The sequence below is a fragment of the Camellia sinensis genome, chromosome 12 (genome assembly GCF_055761805.1).
Source record: "Camellia sinensis isolate YWXY chromosome 12, ASM5576180v1, whole genome shotgun sequence".
In the NCBI taxonomy this organism is placed as follows: Eukaryota; Viridiplantae; Streptophyta; class Magnoliopsida; order Ericales; family Theaceae; genus Camellia; species Camellia sinensis.
The window spans coordinates 63889467-63908403 of NC_138972.1; positions in this window are offsets into that span (position 1 = coordinate 63889467).

Genomic DNA, 18937 nt, shown 5'->3' on the forward strand with positions numbered 1-18937 from the left:
CACTTTGTTTCTTTGTGGATGGGATAGTTTTCTACTTTTCCCAATAACTTTCATGTTCTACTAGATTGTTGCCATTTTTCTTCTTCCCTTGTTTGTTTGTTTGTTTTTGGTTTTTTTTTTTTTGGGTCAAGTTTTTTCCAGCTTAATTTTCCTATTTTTTAAATTAAAAAATATGTAGGTACACAAATTTGTTAGCATTTTTATAATTTGAAACCGAACAGATAGACTCATATAACTATCTATTCAAATTTTTAGTATAAAAGTAATTTAAAAGTACAAAAATAGATATATCTGTCTCCATTTACAATATGAGAGTCATAATTAAAAAAGAAAATTTGAATTATAGCCAAACATCACATGAGGTATATAACTAAATAGTTCTTGGATCATAACCAAAATAATGACATAACCAACATGACAATGCGTCACAACTAACAACACAATATGTAAGAATAGATGTATAGGGAAAGAAAGAGAGAAACAATTATGTATATATTGATTTTATTGATATTGATTGTTATATTGTATGTACATTATATAGGAGATGTGGGTGGAGAGTGGAGTAGGTGTAGGTGTAGTGGAGTAGGTGGAGTAGGTGGAGTAGGTGTAGGTGTAGTGGAGTAGGTGGAGTAGGTGGAGTATGTGGGTTTACATTAACAGCCCCCCTCAAACTCAAGAAGGATAAGAACTAACCAACTTGAGGTTGAAGAGAGTAACAAAACAGGAAAGGAAACTGACAAATAAAATAAAATAGGATAGGAGACACTGTATGGTTGTGTCAAATCGTTGTTGAAGACACGGTATGGTCGTGTCGGACCGTTGTAGCAGGACAGTTTACGAGGTCATGCCGAACCGATGTAGCAGACACTGTGTGGTCGTGTCAGACCATTGTTGTAGAAGCGAACCGGAATAAATGTCGGGACAGTTTACGGGGTCATGTCGGACCGTTGTAGAAGCTGACCGGAATCAATGTCGGGACAGTTTATGGGGTCATGTCGGACCGTTGTAGAAGCTTGTGGTGGTGCACCAAGGGGGCGACTTAGGGAGTGTGCCATGGGGTGGCTTGGGTGGTTCCCATGGTGTGTAACCATGCTCACCATGATACATGATATATGTATAACCCCCCCTCAAACTCAAATAGGGGTGAAGATAGAAACCTATTTGAGGTTGAAACAAAGGGAGTAAGAAAGCTGACCGTTGTAGAAGACACTGTATGAGTGTGTAGATAGACTGCCCAAAAGATATACATGTAGATAGATATATCAAGCCCTCAAAAGTCGCGCCCTCTTTCAAAAGGAGTGCCATCAAAAGACGTGCTCAATCCATAAAAATATGTGCCATCAAAAGGCGTGCCATCAAAAGGCACGCCCAGGTTGTCGTCGAGCGCCGAGCGGCGCATGATGCGCGTGTCTACCTTGGCTATTTAACCAAGACGGAGGCTGAGGCTGAGGCTGAGGCTGAGGCAGAGGCTGAGACAAAAACCTGCGAAAAACCTCTGAGAAAAAAAAAAAAAAACTCTTCGTTTTGCTGAGAGAGATACTCTGTAACACCCTGGTGCCCAGAAAATGGCCTCTTCTTCCCGTGGTCTGCTCACTCTCTTTCCCGGCCTCAACGAGTCAACAAGAGAGATAACTGGTGCGGTGGCTCGTGAACCTCAACCAAACACCTCTGGTTTTGCTCCGTTGAACTTTCTGATGCGGTCGGTGGAGCAAAAAATGGCAGTGCAAACGGATATTGAGGCCAATCAGTATACATTGAAGTCATGTGTGGAGACCATGACGGAGGTCACAAACTTGTCGCACCGGTTTCAGAGTAGGACAAATGAGATGCAGCAGTTAAACGCCCAGCTGGCTCTGCTCCAGCGCATGTATAAGGATGCGTGAGCAGAGATAAGTGTGCTAAAGGCGGAAAACAAGGAGTTGAAGCGGAAGGCCACCGTGATGTTCCGATTTGGAGGTCCGCCATATGCTGCGGGGAGGAGCAAGAGGTAGTGAACGGGCTCGGCGGCGTGGGAAACACAGAGGCAACACCGGCAAGGGCCGCCCAGGACGGAGGCAAGAAGAGAAGACCGGCGGAAGAGGCGAAGAAGTGAGGTCGGTGGATGGCCGTCTGCAGAAAAGAAAACAAATCTTTCGTTTGTGGGTGTGGGATTTGTTTTGTTGTTGTTGTTGTTGTTGTTGTTTTTTTTTTTTTTTTTTTTGTGTGTGTAAAAGTGTGATCGGGATTGAGCCCGGCATGAAGAAATGACAAGTTTGTAGAATGAAAAACGAGTTGGTGAATGTTTTTTTTTTTGTTTTTTTTGGTGTGAAGAATAATAAGAATAATAAAAATAATAATAATAGAAATGGATTAAGGGGGAAAGCATGTGCGCTGGTGGGTGGAATAAATGAAGGCAAATGATGAATATGATTAAAGTGGGTCTGGTGGAGAGAAAAAGGGACCAGAGAGAGAGGTAGTGGGTTGATTAAAAAAAAATGGCTCTGGGTCTGTGTCGTGCTGTCTGTATTGGGGTGTGAATGTATGGTGTGTATTAGAGAGAGAAGAGCGAGAGCTAGTGCATGTGTGTCGGTCTGTGAGGTGCCGAAAGAGAGAGAGGAAGAGGGTGTGATGCATGGGTCTGTGAGGTGCCGAAAGAGAGAGAGACGGCAACAAATTCTTGTGAAGTGAAAGCTTTATTGAACACAGAAAAAACTGGGATACATGGTCAAGATATGTTCCTTGCACTGCGCATCACCTGAAAGACATTGATAGATCTTTGGCGGGGCTTCTCAGTGAGTGTGAGAAGACGATGATGAAGAATGAGAGTGTGAGTGGGAGTGCGAAGGAGCATAGATCTTGTTGTAGGCGGTTTCGCCGACGAGGTAGATGCCGAAGGCGACGAGAGCGATGCCGAGGCCAGGAGTGGCGTGGTGGAGCTGGTTCGTCAGCATCGGGTGCTTCCTCCACTCGTCCCTCATCCTGAAGAACTCCCCTGTTGGTCCCAATGGCTTCCCCATCTCTCTCTCTCTCTCTCTCTCTCTCTCTCTCAATGTGTGTGTGCTGGAAGGCTTGTATGAGTATGATGTATGTTCTTGCTTGTTGGATCGGAGAGAGAGAGAGAGAGAGAGAATAGAATGGCTCTGGGTCTATGGCAGTGGTATGAAGCACTGTGTGTATGGCCGTGTCTGAGTGTGTGCTCAGCTTCTCCTCTCAAAATGCAACCCCAGAGAGAGAGATAAGAGAGAGAGTGTGGGTGTGGGTGTGGCTGTGCGTGTGGGTGTGTGCCGTGTGGTATGTTTATCAGTGTGTGCAGATGGAGTTCAATGGGATCTCTGGGTGTTGGATTAGTGTAAGGTTCGGCCTGAGAAGAACATGAAGCAGCCAAGGTGAGTGAGGCTATCGGTGATGATGGCCCGGTTGTGGAGTTGCAGTGGTGGTGGCTTGACAGTGGAGTAGTTGGTGGTGTTGCTGGTGGTAAAGTGTTGTTGAAGAATCTGCCATTGAAGAAGAAATTAGGAAAATTTGGGTTTGTCCGGCGGGCGGCCAAGGCGAGATTGCCGCCCGTCGGTGGAACGAAAATACTAGGTTCTTAACCTAGCTCTGATACCATGTAAGAATAGATGTATAGGGAAAGAAAGAGAGAAACAATTATGTATATATTGATTTTATTGATATTGATTGTTATATTGTATGTACATTATATAGGAGATGTGGGTGGAGAGTGGAGTAGGTGTAGGTGTAGTGGAGTAGGTGGAATAGGTGTAGTGGAGTAGGTGGAATATGTGGGTTTACATTAATACAATAGATCATAACTAAAGTCATAAAAATCGTTACCAAATGTGCATATATATATTTGTCTCTAAATTTTAATTTAAAAGTATATTTGCTCATGTTTTTTGAATTTGAAAATGCACCAAGTAACCAAGAAATAGTTCATTTGAATTAGAATGAATGTACTTTCACGGGTCGCCCCCATTCTGTATGTGAGTTGTTTTTTTTTTTAATTTCTCGTATCGTTTTTGTTTTTTTTTTTTTTTGCTTTTTTTGTAAATTAGCATCTGGAGGTTCTTCGATGGGCATAAAGAAAATGTCTTGGTAGCAAACATCAAACTAATAAAACGAGGGTTGGCTCTGCAACTGATCTATAACGACATTTGATGCATCTATTGTGCTGGGAAGTTTTGACTCTCTTTTTAATATTTAGCTCAGATTCCGATACTTATAATTTTTATTGAAGTTTTTTTTAATGTTATATATTGCACTTAGTAAAATAAAATAAAATTTAAAAGTCTCAACCTTTTATTTATTTAATTTTTTTTTTATAAGTTTTAGAAAATAAAATAAACTAAAATTTATAAGTCCTATTTAGTATTAATATTACTTAGTAAAAAAATTCAAAAAAGACAAAAATAATCTTTTAAACATTTATATATTTTTTTATTTCTTAACTAAATATAAAATTTAATAAGATAATTCGTCTAAACAAACATGCAGTTAACATCACACAAGAACTAACTTTAGTCAATTTTACCCGGTTTCGGGGAATGGGGGATAGCCCTTATTAGTCAATTTTAACATTATTGAAAACTTGAAGTTGATATCACCCAAGAATTTTTAGTCAATTTTACCCAATTTCCCGGAAAGAGGGATAGCCCTTATTAGTCAATTTTAACATGAGCAATGCTAGGTGGCCCGGAAAGGAGGTTGGTTCGAATGGCTTAAATTTCACCTTGCTGGTCATCTGGCATGAACCGGCCAGTCCTCTGGCGATGAGGCTGGCAGCCACGGTCGAAAAAAGTGACAATCGCGGTAGATAAACTTTTACCCGTTCGTTCGGACGGACAACCGGCCAACACTCATTCGAGCCATTCAAGCCGCTCTTTTTCGGGTTACCAAGCATTTTTGTTTTAACATCACCTAAGAACTAATTCAATCAATTTTACCCAATTTCCCGGAATGGGGGATAACCCTTATTAGGCAATTTTAACACTAGTGGAGACTTGAAGTTAACATCACCTAAGAGTTACACTCAAGACCGTCGGTCAATTTTATTTGAAAAAAATCATACTTTCTATCTTTTAAATATTATTGGTTATTAAACTTTAGATTTTTAAAATTGGTTTTAATTTATTAAAATTTTGTCAAGATAATTCAATTAGTAGCTGTAGTCCAATCTGCTGATGTAAAATGACTAGTTGTTTAATTTTATTATTTTTTTTCATTTTGACTATTTAAATATAATAGTATTCTTATTTTGATCTTTAAAATATCACATTTTTTTCACTTTGCTCCTGTTGGCTAAAATGTTGGCTTATTTTTCCTACGAAGGAAAATATCATAAATGCGAGCGTGCCAGCAAGGATTGAAAAATCCTTACAGATTAAATTCAAGCCAATTATCAAGCGATTGTATTGACGGTTCTTTTGCCTCAACGAAGAGGACTTCAAGATTGCCAAGTGTAAAGAAAAGAAAAATTAAAAGAAGAATGGGGAACGGAGAAAGATGATTGAGTGAACAATCAAAGTAATAATTACTTACCTCTACTCCTATGCTTCGAAAAGAAAGTGCATAAAATGCTTCGAAATGGAAATGCTGAAAATAAATGCTTCGAAATATAAATCTATGTTAAACTACTCCTAAGATAAGGAAAATAACAAGAAATATTGAAATCAAGTGTCTTTGATTATGAATTCTGGATCTTTTACAATGTAGCCATTAATGGCTATTTATAGAAGAAAAAATACAGCAATAACTACTTAGTAACTACCCATTTCTTCCATCTTCATTCTTGTCTTGCCATGTGTCATTCCACTCATCCACTTTGTCCTCCCACTCATCCACTTTGTCCTTCATATTCTCCATTATCTCTATAACTTCTTTTAACTTCCAAATGAATAAGAGGATGCCACGTGTCCTGCAATTATATAAATAATAAATAATAATAAAAATTGCAGATTTATGGTGTTAACATTACCCCCCGCGGCCCTTAAAAATGATGTTTATTTGAATTTTTGAAGGGCCGAACCAAGCACATGACTAACCTAAGCAGCAAAGTGCTTCGAATGATGTAACAACACCAATAAAGTGCTTCGAATGAGTATGAAATTATGACAAGATGACTCGAATTATTACTAGTAACAAGCTTCGAAAGTGATATAAAGAACCAAAATCATTCTTCGAAGGTCGATGGAACCGACCAAAGACGAATTACATCCTCAAAAATACTTCGACAAAGCTTCGAAGGTTCATAACCTCCATTATTATTTCTTCGAAGCTGTTGTTGATACAAGATAGAGTGCTTCGAAGCTTACAAAATTATGGCAAAACGGCTTTCGAAGCAACTTATGGCAAAACGGCTTTCGAAGCTGTTTTTGGCCAACATTGTGGTTATTCAAAACTTATATGTTCTGGTTCACACAGAATTAATGAAAATATTAATTTTGTGCTTCGAACCAATTATTAATTCTTCGAAGACACCAAAACTGTTGTTCTTCGAGCCAACTTATGATGCCAAAAACAGGCATTATTCGACAACTAATTAATTGTCATTTTACATATATTTGAAGAGATGTACACATTTCGAAAGTTTTCAAAGTTTTATACAGTTTCGAAGGTGAAGAAATCAACCTTCGAAACAACTCTTGATGTTTCGAATGTATCTTCAAAGCTTTATACAGCTTCGAATGTGAAGTAATCAACCTTCGAAACAACTCTTGATGCTTCGAATGTATCTTCGATGCTTTGATTGTGTACATACAAACAACTGGCCATCAATTTGAAAAGATAAGCCATTCTCAACCATTTATTTAAATGCAAAGGCTTTTTCTAGCCAAGTTCATGCATTTTAAATGGTCATCCCTTGTTCTTAGTGCTTCGAACTCATAAGAACAATTTGTTAATTTTATTAACCACATCATCATAATTATATTTTGATGTGAACCACAAATCCAAAAAGGATTTTGAACACCAAAAGTCATGGTATAGTGTGACCATGAAAATTTATACTTTTTGACATTTTGAAAAATGTCAAAAATTTTGAATTCATGAACAGTGGCTTGTTCATTGTTCTTGACCATGTTTGTTTTAAAAACATGACTTTTGCCGAATAGGTTTTCATAATTATTTGGCAAAATGGGTTGTTTTTCCATGTTGGCCATTAATGGCTTATGAAAATCACCCATAGATATATTATTTTCATGACTTGACTCTCTAAAATTTGGTTTTTGGACCCCCCGAGTCATACATGGAACATCATTCTTAGCCAAATTTGGTTCAAGAACATGCTCTTTCGTTGTGTTAATTTCATAATTTGGCTCTTTAAAAACGGATTCTTGAACCCCCCGAGCCATTGATGAAATCAACTCTTTGCTTTTGCTATTTTTAACCATGGAAAAATTCTGAAAAAATTCACCAATTCCGGCCATTAAGGCCTCAGTTAAAGACTTGGTAGTGAGAGTTGATAACTCATCATTCCATTGGCGAATTTCCATATCAAGTTGATGAATTTCTCCAATTAAATGGTTTCTTTGTTCTTCCACCAAATAATATTGTAAGGGATGAAAATTTATTTCATCAAGAAAATGAATCTCTTCTTGAAGATCCAAAATTTCTTGTTTACGCCAATAAATTTCATCTAGACTATTTGAAATGGACAAATCCAATTCATTTTCCATTTATTACACTTGACGTCCCACTGGGCGTGCCAAAAAATGTTGGCTAAAATGTTGGCTTATTTTTCCTACGAAGGAAAATATCATAAATGCGAGCGTGCCAGCAAGGATTGAAAAATCCTTACAGATTAAATTCAAGCCAATTATCAAGCGATTGTGTTGACGGTTCTTTTGCCTCAACGAAGAGGACTTCAAGATTGCCAAGTGTAAAGAAAAGAAAAATTAAAAGAAGAATGGGGAACGGAGAAAGATGATTGAGTGAACAATCAAAGTAATAATTACTTACCTCTACTCCTATGCTTCGAAAAGAAAGTGCATAAAATGCTTCGAAATGGAAATGCTGAAAATAAATGCTTCGAAATATAAATCTATGTTAAACTACTCCTAAGATAAGGAAAATAACAAGAAATATTGAAATCAAGTGTCTTTGATTATGAATTCTGGATCTTTTACAATGTAGCCATTAATGGCTATTTATAGAAGAAAAAATACAGCAATAACTACTTAGTAACTACCCATTTCTTCCATCTTCATTCTTGTCTTGCCATGTGTCATTCCACTCATCCACTTTGTCCTCCCACTCATCCACTTTGTCCTTCATATTCTCCATTATCTCTATAACTTCTTTTAACTTCCAAATAAATAAGAGGATGCCACGTGTCCTGCAATTATATAAATAATAAATAATAATAAAAATTGCAGATTTATGGTGTTAACAGCTCCATTGTTTCAGAGCCACATGAAAATTTCTGTTAAAGAATTTGACAATAGCTTCTAATAAGACCACATAGACAAAAATTCAACAATTTAAGATTTTTTTAATAGAAGTAAAAATTGAGTAATCTTTTTTAGTGTAAAGTATAATTTAGTCAAATTTTATTATTGTTGATTGGGTTAATTATACTTTTAACTCATATAGTTTGATCTAAATTTCATTTTAATTCTTATAATTTTAGTTTGAACAATTTGTTCCTTACACAGTCTAGTTTTAATTTGGTCTTTCGATCTAAATTAGAGGTTAAAATTAATAATTTTGAGACACTACTTGTCAAGTTTCTAAGGTATAAACATAGATAAAATTAATAAAAATTTAAACAGAATGACTACAATAAAATTAAATTTAAAATATAAAAACCAAATTAAAATTATAAAATTTAAAATAAAATTTGAATTAAATTACGAAAATAAAATATATGATTACCGAAGACTTGACATGAATATTACCTAAGACTTGCCCAAGACTTTTTAAAGTCAGGAAGACGACGTCAAAAAGGTGCCAAGACTTGACACCTACACGGTATCACTAAAGATTTGCAAGTCTTGAGTCCTTGTCGTGAATGAACCTCCTGCTGAGTTAGGAGCTTATTGGTAGCTGATATGTTAGGCCTTTCTAGAGAAAAGTTGTCGCATCTGTTTGTCCTTTCTTTCCGATGTTAAAAAAACATAATTAAAAAAAAAAAAGAAGCCTTGTAAAACCATCTGTAATAATTTATCAAATATTTTATCAAATTTAAATTTAGAGAGACTTATTTATAAGTCATTTTTCAGACACTTATATTAGGCTAAGTTCTGTATAATTTCTTATAGAGTCTCAAGTCTTATTTAGATAAGAATATATTCCACATGATCTTACATAAACGTAACGTGATGTGACATTTAGGGGTTGTTTGGGATGACCTAAATAAGTGCGCTTTTTGTCTTTTTACGAAAAGAAGTGCAGAAAAGTAGAGAGGTGATGTGATGAAAAAAAAGATAAAAAGATAAAAAGATAGATTATTTTGTATATGCCAAACTTGGCCTTACATAAACGTAACGTAACGTGACACCTACATAAACGTAATATAACGTGACACCTATATAAACGTAACGTGACACATATACATAACGTGACACTTACATAAACGTAACGTAACGTGTCACGTTACGTTTCGCAAACTTAATAAGTTTTTATTTTTCTAAATTGAATGTGAAAATGTTGTTGGTTTATATTGGTGTCACGTTACGTTTCATATAAATATGATCTATGGTAACATTCAATTTCCTATGTAGGAAATTGAATGTTACCATAGATCATAGATGTCACGTTACGTTTATGTAGGTGTCACGTTACGTTACATTAATGTAAATATGATCTATGGTAACATTCAAATGTTACCATAGATCATAGGTGTCACGTTACGTTTATGTAGGTGTCACGTTACGTACATGTGTCACGTTACGTTACGTTTATATAGATATGATCTATGGTAACATTCAATTTCCTATATATGATTTTACTATTATTTATGATATTAACAACTAATATTGAGGGTAAATGTGCCAACAAACTTCCCACAGGACTTATGGGAACATAAGTTTTTTAGTAGGATCATATGTAGCATAAGTCTCCCTAATAGGACTTATAAATAATTTTTCCTTAAATTTAATAATAAAAAAAAAACTCACTTTTTGCTACTCCGATTCAGTACCAAATCTTTCATTACATTCATAATTTCTCAAATATTTTATCAAATTAAGAATGATATTTAGGTGGTGTTTGGGAAGTAATTTTTTTTTTTTTTTGTGCTAGTTTTTTGCTAAAAGATAAAATAGGTTAAAAAAATCAAAAAAAAAAAACAAATCAAGACAAAATGTCACATCAAACTCATAATCAATTCACTTTTTCTCTCACAAACATTATATTCAATTTTAAAAAATTCAACTATCTTCCCAAACAAAAAAATTTTAACCTTCAAAAATAATCAGGGGCACTTTGGAAAGAGGCAAAAAAAGCCAGCTTTTTGGATTTATAACTTTTTTAGCCAAAAAAGTCAGTTTTTTTACCCAAAAGAAGCCAGCTTTTTGTCAAAAAGTCACATTTTTACCAACTTCCCAAAACACCACTCAAAAACTAAAAAAACATACTAAAATAACAACTTCCCAAACACCCACTTATAATCGTTGGATTTTCACAACCGGATATCTCCCAGATATCTCCCGGATAACCACCTCAAGGAAAAAATTTGTGAAAAAATTATACTGGCTAATTGATCGACTGGATTTCCGAATCACGTTTTCAATCCACAATGACATTGTCAGCACCAATGGGCCAATACGGTTCTTCGGCCCAAAGGACAATGGCGGCACGAGTGTCAACAAGTTCAATTCGAGATTGGCCTGAATTATTTAGTCGGCGTGACATGATTATGCCGACACGCGGCCCATCATTAATCAACACTGGGCCAAATAATCAGCCAAGCGGCCCAGTTGACATAGGCCCATCAGTAAGTGAGGCCGGATCCAATAACTCCGAATCATCAAGACTCACTGCGGATGAGGTGTCCAAATTAATAGGAGAAGCTGTAAAGGCCGCAGTGGAAGGATCCACATCAGCCCAGAAAGCAAATATACAACGGAGGCCAATGTAAAACAATTTGTAATCAATAATTGTATTAACATGAATTTTCAACTTGCAATTATTTTATTAGTAACAATATTTTAATCTGCAGTTCAAATGAGCCCTTACAACTGATTTTGTGCGATTTTCCCACACAAAATAACAAATAATTGCGTTTTTTACAATATTATTATACGCGCCGCTCAGCTGACCAAAACTATCTCGGAATTCGGATACAACATTCTTTCCGATGTTGATAAATGTTTTAACGCCTTGACGGCTAACGACTGGATATTCATTCGATTGCGGCGGCATTATAACAGGGTTACACCGCAATACAACAAAACGATCTATTTTCGTGCCCCTGACCATACAACCAGTTCATGGGTCACCACTGGACCATTGGAAAACATCTTCAAACTTAGGCGTATATGCGGGATTAGAAAAACGGTCCAAAACAACGACAAATTCACATTGGCCATTGTCAAGTATACCAGATGGATCAAGCTCCACAGTCTGAGTAGGGGCGTCACGCATGTCGCTTTCAAGCCCAGGCGTATCAATAGAAACTTCAGAGAGACCACCAGTTTGGCGTAAAACTACACCCTAGATGTAGAGTCTAAACATCTTCAATTTTCGCCCAAGTCGTTCATCCCTTTCAGTACCAACCTCCGGCAAATCGAAATGGAAAAAATGAGGCTCATCATACAGGCGAAAATCATCAATCCTCCAGATGAAATCATAAAACAATTTGGGTGTGAATCATTTTTTTTTGTAATAACTATATTTTCGCTTAAAATAACTTCGCCCGAAAACACCGGATCTACTGGATGTTGTCCAACGGCGACTAAAATTTAATTTTGTTCTGGGGGTATATGGACGCCGTTGCGAAAATCGGAACGTAGTCACCATAATCGATGGTGAAACTCCGGCTATTAAATGCATCACATCGATTTTATTTTATAAGCGTAATATGTTGACCGTGACATGGGTCAACGTTAACAGTTGTTAATTTGTAAAATAGGCGAAATACTAGACGTTAAAAACCACATACGTGTATAACGTATGGCACTAAATTATTTTACGCCACATAATAACATATTGCAAACGATGCATCAACCTAATAATTCATGGGCCAGTGTTTTGGGCCCACCGTTTGAATTCAAAATTCCCGCTTGCGCTTGCCTTTTTAGATGTTTTAATCTTGGCCGCAGATCTGGGAGTGGAGCGGAGCCCCAAGTCGACAACGCGCCACAAAATGCGGAAGGGAGCACCAATCGGGGGACGACACGTGGCGCGGGGGGGGGGGGAGTGTCCCAGGTAATATTAAGGGACGCTCTTGGGAACCTATATAACTCACTTCCTCACTCTCTTCCGCCAGTAAAGTTTTTAGAGAGTGACTTGCGTCATCCGAGAGAGTAAGTGACGGCTTTCATTTTGCAATATTTCACATCATCGTCGATGTTTGTTTGTAGTAATTTGTACAACGCTGTCCATGGGCATCCTTTCTTATCTGCGGCAGCATACGCGTTTCCAAAATATGTGATGTCTACTGGGCATGTAACTGGAAACGTAAAGCGGGCCTGTAATTGATCATCCGCTCGTAACCGTGTGTCTCGTACTTCAACTTCGACGCGACGAGTCGAATTAAATGGACACTGTGGCCTGTAGCTTAGTTTGCATTTGTCAATTATCATAGACTTGAATGTGAGCTTCTGGGATGATGAACAAATTATCCAGCTTTGGGATTATTAGTACAGTTAATTATTGTCTTGCACTGACCATTGTACTCGACGAACTTTCATATTATGTAAAAGATTAGCGATGGGAAAATATTTATGTACATTTTTATGATTAAATAATATTGGCATTTTTATGAATTTATTGTGTCTTAATAAATTCCATTTCTGAGCAGGTTTAATGTTTAATGGGCCCAATAACAGTTTGACAAATTAACAGGCCCATCTTCAAACTATGAACGAAGTGGACACTAAAGGCCCATTAGACATAGGCCCATCAGTAAGCGAGGCCCAATACAATTAATAACTTGATTATCCAGCACAGCCTAAACAATAAAAGGCAAGCGTTGATAAAATAATTTTATTAAATCGTAGAAAAAAACATAATTATTTACACATGTTTTTTTATTAACGCCGAAAGTCTAGAACCAGAACGCTAAGGGACTTCGTCGTCAGCTACAGTTACGTAGCAGACATCAGCGGTAGGATGTGTGTCTGCACATCGCTCCATCGTCTGCATGGATGGAGCCGTCGCCTGGGTTTCTAATTCAGAAACTGCTTTCAGACCGGCGAATATACCATCTTGTTGCTGCTGTAAGGCGTTGATGAGCCGGATTAAATTTTCGGCGTTGTTTTCGCCGATGACCAACAAAGACCAGTGCACCAGTAATAGATCCGGCTCGTATTTTAAAATTAACCGCCGAAATTGGCCTAGATCTCCGCAATCCATTTGCAAAATAATTCAAACTCCCCTAATTATTTTGGCTTATATAATTTCCCGCTTGCGCTTGCCTTTTTAGATTTTTAATCCTAGCCGCAGATCTGGGAACGGCGCTTGCCTTTTTAGATTTTTAATCTTGGCCGCAGATCTAGGAGCGGAGCGGAGCCCCTAGCCGACAATGCGCCACAAAATGCGGAAGGGAGCACCAATCGGAGGACGACATGTGGCGCGGGGGGGGGGGGAGCGTCCCAGGTAATATTAAGGGACGCTCCTGGGAACCTATATAACTCACTCCCTAACTCTCTTCCGTCAGTAAAGTTTTCAGAGAGTGACTTGCGTCATCCGAGAGAGTAAGTGACGTCATTGAGAGTGAGTTATGGCATCAATGCGACGTCGTTTTAGAGTTCAAAACAAGAACATCTTCCTCACATATGCCCAATGTTCTATACCTAAAGAGAGATTGTTAGAGAAAATTAGAGAGCTGTTCACAAACAGGCCACCAAATTATGTCAGGCTTGCACATGAATTACATGAGGACGGTCAACCACATCTCCATGCTCTTGTCCAATTTCCATACCGCTTTCAGACGCAGGATGAACGGTTCTTCGACGTTACTCACGATCGAACTAGTCTCCATTTCTATCCGAATGTACAAGGAGCCAACAATCATCAGAATGTGTTGGACTACATCTCCAAACACGGAGATTACACGGAATGGGGTGAAGTCTGTTAGAGGGGCCGCTGCGCTAACCAGAACAACAAAGAAAATATATATCACGACGCACTTGCCGCCGGCACCAAGGACGAAGCACTGGCACTGGTACGAAATGGCGATCCAAAATGTTTCTGGCTAAATTATGACAAGTTGTCATCCAATTATGACCGAATTTCATTTAATCCACCGTTGCCGTATGTTCATCCATTTACAGACACAGTATGGATCGTTCCAACAGCCATACAACAATGGGTTGCAGACAACATAAGAGACGAAGCCCAAAGACCGCACAGGCCCAAGAGCATTATAATTGAAGGCCCATCTAGAATTGGGAAAACATGTTGGGCCCGGTCTTTTGGGCCCCATAATTATTATTCTGGCCACATCGATTTGAGGGACCACAAGGACAACGCTTTCTACAACATAATCGATGATGTGGCCCCACAATTTTTGAAACATTGGCGAGAGTTTATTGGAGCGCAACGGGATTTTTTTTCAAATTGTAAATATGCCCGCCCGAAGAAAATAAAGGGCGCGATTCCAAGTATTATATTATGCAACCCCGGAGTCGATTCTAGTTACAAAGAGTTTTTGGGAAAACATGAACACGCTGGCCTCATTTTTTCCATTTCGATTTGCCGGAGGTTGGTTCTGAGAGGGATGAATGACTTGGGCGAAAATCATCAATGCTCCAGATGGAATCACAAAACGATTTGGACGTGAATCGTTTTTTTTTTGTAATAACTATATTTTCACTTAAAATAACATCGTCCGGAAACACCAGATCTACTAGATGTTGTTCAACGGCGACTAAAATTTAATTTTGTTCTGGGGGTATATGGATGTCGTTGCGAAAATCGGAACGTAGTCGCCATAATCGATGGTGAAACTCCGGCTATTAAATGAATCACATCGATTTTATTTTATAGGCGTAATATGTTGACCATGACATAGGTCAACGTTAACAGTTGTTAATTTGTAAAATAGGCGAAATACTAGACGTTAAAAACCACATACGTGTATAACGTATGGCACGAAATTATTTTACACCACATAATAACATATTGCAAATGATGCATCAACCTAACAATTCGTGGGCCAGTGTTTTGGGCCCACCGATTGAATTCAAAATTCTCGCTTGTGCTTGCCTTTTTAGATGTTTTAATCCAGGCTGCAGATCTGGGAGCGGAGCGGAGCCCCTAACCGACAACGCGCCACAAAATGCGGAAGGGAGCACCAATCAGGGGACGACACGTGGCGCGGGGGGGGGGGGGAGCGTCCTAGGTAATATTAAGGGACGCTCCTGGGAACCTATATAACTCACTCCCTCACTCTCTTCCGCCAGTAAAGTTTTTAGAGAGTAACTTGCGTCATCCGAGAGAGTAAGTGACGTCATTGAGAGCGAGTTATGGCCTCAATGCGACGTCATTTTAAATTAATTATTCTCCCCACTCTATCAAGTGGGATATATAAGAATATGCATTAGCCATTCATACCCCATATGAGAATTGTGTATCTGACAATTCTAACAGACTGCTGCGCTATCATAATGTCTGAAGAAATACAACAAGCCAATCTTACAGATAACCTTCACGAGAATGAAGAGGGCGATTTGGAAACCGAGATCATAGATGCCACATCAAACTTACTGGTATCAAATATACCAATAAAAAATCCAAAGATAAGCGATGCGATGTGGCAGAAGCTCACATTCAAGTCTATGATAATTGAGAAATGCAAACTAAACTACAGGCCACAGTGTCCATTTAATTCGACTGGTCGCGTCGAAGTCGAAGTACGAGACACACGGTTACGAGCGGATGATCAATTACAGGCCCGCTTTACGTTTCTAGTTACATGCCCAGTAGACATCACATATTTTGGAAACGCGTATGCAGCCGCAGATAAGAAAGGATGCCCATGGACAGTGTCGTACAAATTGCTACAAACAAACATCAACGATGATGTGAAATATTGCAAAATGAAAGCCACATTGGCTTTCCAAACATCATCGTTCCCAGATGAAATTGCTTATCAACCGCCATTAATAACTGTTTTGTCCAAAGTATTCAACAACAGCCACGTGGATATTTGGCACGTGGAGCGGAAAGTGGCGAAGGCAAGACTAACACGCTGTAATTCTGAATCACGTTTTTGATCCACAATGACATTGTCAGCACCAATGGGCCAATACGGTTTTTCGGCCCAAAGGATAATGGCGGCACGAGTTTCAACAAGTTGAATTCGAGATGGGCCTGAATTATTCAATCAGCGGGAAATTATATAAGCCAAAATAATTGGGGGAGTTTGAATTATTTTGCAAATGGATCGTGGAGATCTAGGTCAATTTCGGCGGTTGATTTTAAAATACGAGCCGGATCTATTACTGGTGCACTGGTCTTTGTTGGTCATCGGCGAAAACAACGTCAAAAATTTAATCCAGCTCATCAACGCCTTATAGCGGCAACAAGATGGTCTATTCGCCGGTCTGAAAGCAGTTTTTGAATTAGAAACCCAGGCGACGGCTCCATCCATGCAGACGATGGAGCGATGTGCAGACACACATCTTGCCGCTGATGTCTGTTACGTAACTGTAGATGACGACGAAGTCCCTTTGCGTTCTGGTTCTAGACTTTCGGCGTTAATAAAAAAACATGTGTAAATAATTATGTTTTTTTCTACGATTTAATAAAATTATTTTATCAACGCTTGCCTTTTATTGTTTGGGCTGTGCTGGATAATCAAGTTATTAATTGTATTGGGCATCGCTTACTGATGGGCCTATGTCTAATGGGCCTTTAGTGTCCACTTCGTTCATAGTTTGAAGATGGGCCTGCTAATTTGTCAAACTGTTATTGGGCCCATTAAACATTAAACCTGCTCAGAAATGGAATTTATTAAGACACAATAAATTCATAAAAATGCCAATATTATTTAATCATAAAAATGTACATAAATATTTTCCCATCGCCAATCTTTTACATAATATGAAAGTTTGTCGAGTACAATGGTCAGTGCGAGACAATAATTAACTGTACTAATAATCCCAAAGCTGGATAATTTGTTCGTCATCTTTTTCTCACTTTTTCTCACTGTAACACTCACTTGTGATGGGTGTTATAGTGGGAAAAAGTGGTGTCACAGTGGAAAAAAAGTACACTATAGCCTTTTTAGAACCATTCTTTTTTGAGCTTTTCCTTGTGGTGGAACATACCATATGCCACATCAGTTGGATTTTTGTTGTGTGTTACAGTGGAAAAAAATGAGCGTCAGTGGGAAAGGGTACAACCATCCAACAAAAATTATCAGACATACAAAATAAGATTTCACGGTTATATTATCAATACCAATAGGACTTATCAGAGCAATAGAAAAAATATGGAACTGATTGGAGTAACTATTTCTGATATGGGATTTTCTACTAATTTTCCCTTAAAAAAGAACTTCTTCAATTTGTCTGACAATGTCAATTTTTAATTTTCTATGCACACAACTATATGGAAAATTATTTGGTGCTTAGGCAAGTCTATGTTGTGCTTCTACTTGATTGCTATTGGTCAAAATAGTAAGACTTAATCCTTTTTGTTTAGTATTTGAGAGACAACATGACAAGTATCATGTGATGAATGGTGTGAAGTTAGTGGTAGACGTAAGAATTATTAGTAGGGTGGTTGCGTTTAAAATCCACAATAAATTTTTTATTTTTTCATTCAAAGAGAAATCATTGTACATAAATATATTGAACATAAAATATTATTTTGCCCTCCAAACTTTCACATGTTTTTCAATTTGACTCCCAAATTTTGATTAATATCAATTTTACATTTAAACTTTTGAAATTTTAATCAATTTGGCCCTTGCTACAATTGGACGGAATATGCTGACATGGGGGACAAATTGATTTTTAAGGTTTAGTTTGGGAGGGCAAATTGATTTTTAAGGTATAGTGTGGGGGGTAAAATGAAATTTCAAATGAACTTTGGTGTCACGTTAGCACATTTAGTCTAATTGTAGACGGAATGTGACGGCATGAGCCAAATTGATCAAAATTTCAAAAGTTTAGGTGTAAAATTGATATTAATCGAAATCTGGGTGTCAAATTAAAAAATGCGTGAAATTTAAGGGGCAAAATGATATTTCCTCTATATTGAAATATACACTTTCATAATATAAAAATTGAAGTATTATTTAATCTAAAATAGGGAAAGCTCAACCCTCCTAGATAGAGGTTTTAGGCAAAATCTCAACGATAATTCTTTTTGACAGTTAAATATTATTATTTATTATAACTTTTTAATGTAAAATACATTTATCTACCATATTGGACACTTTTTTTTAAAGCTTTGTTGTTGAGGACAATATTGAAATTTTTTAAGTTTAACTATTTAAGGTATTTGAACAAGGAAGAAATTTATCATACTCTATTATTAGAGTTTTTTTTTTTTGGCTCCTTGTAAGTCATTCCATGATATTGTTCCACACTAATAATCACTTATCACCCCTTATGCAGTTGGATAAAACATCAGTATAAAAATTAGAGATCCTACTATATAAATAAATCACTATAAAATAAAAACATAAAAATACCATACGCTTCCATAAACTTAGGAGTGTAAATTTTAATTATATTAAAAATTTATTAATATAAATAATAAACTTTAATATTTATCAGTTTTTGAAAATTTATTTACTTGTTGGGGCCACCTCTCTTAGGAGTGATGAGATTGTTGGGGAGCC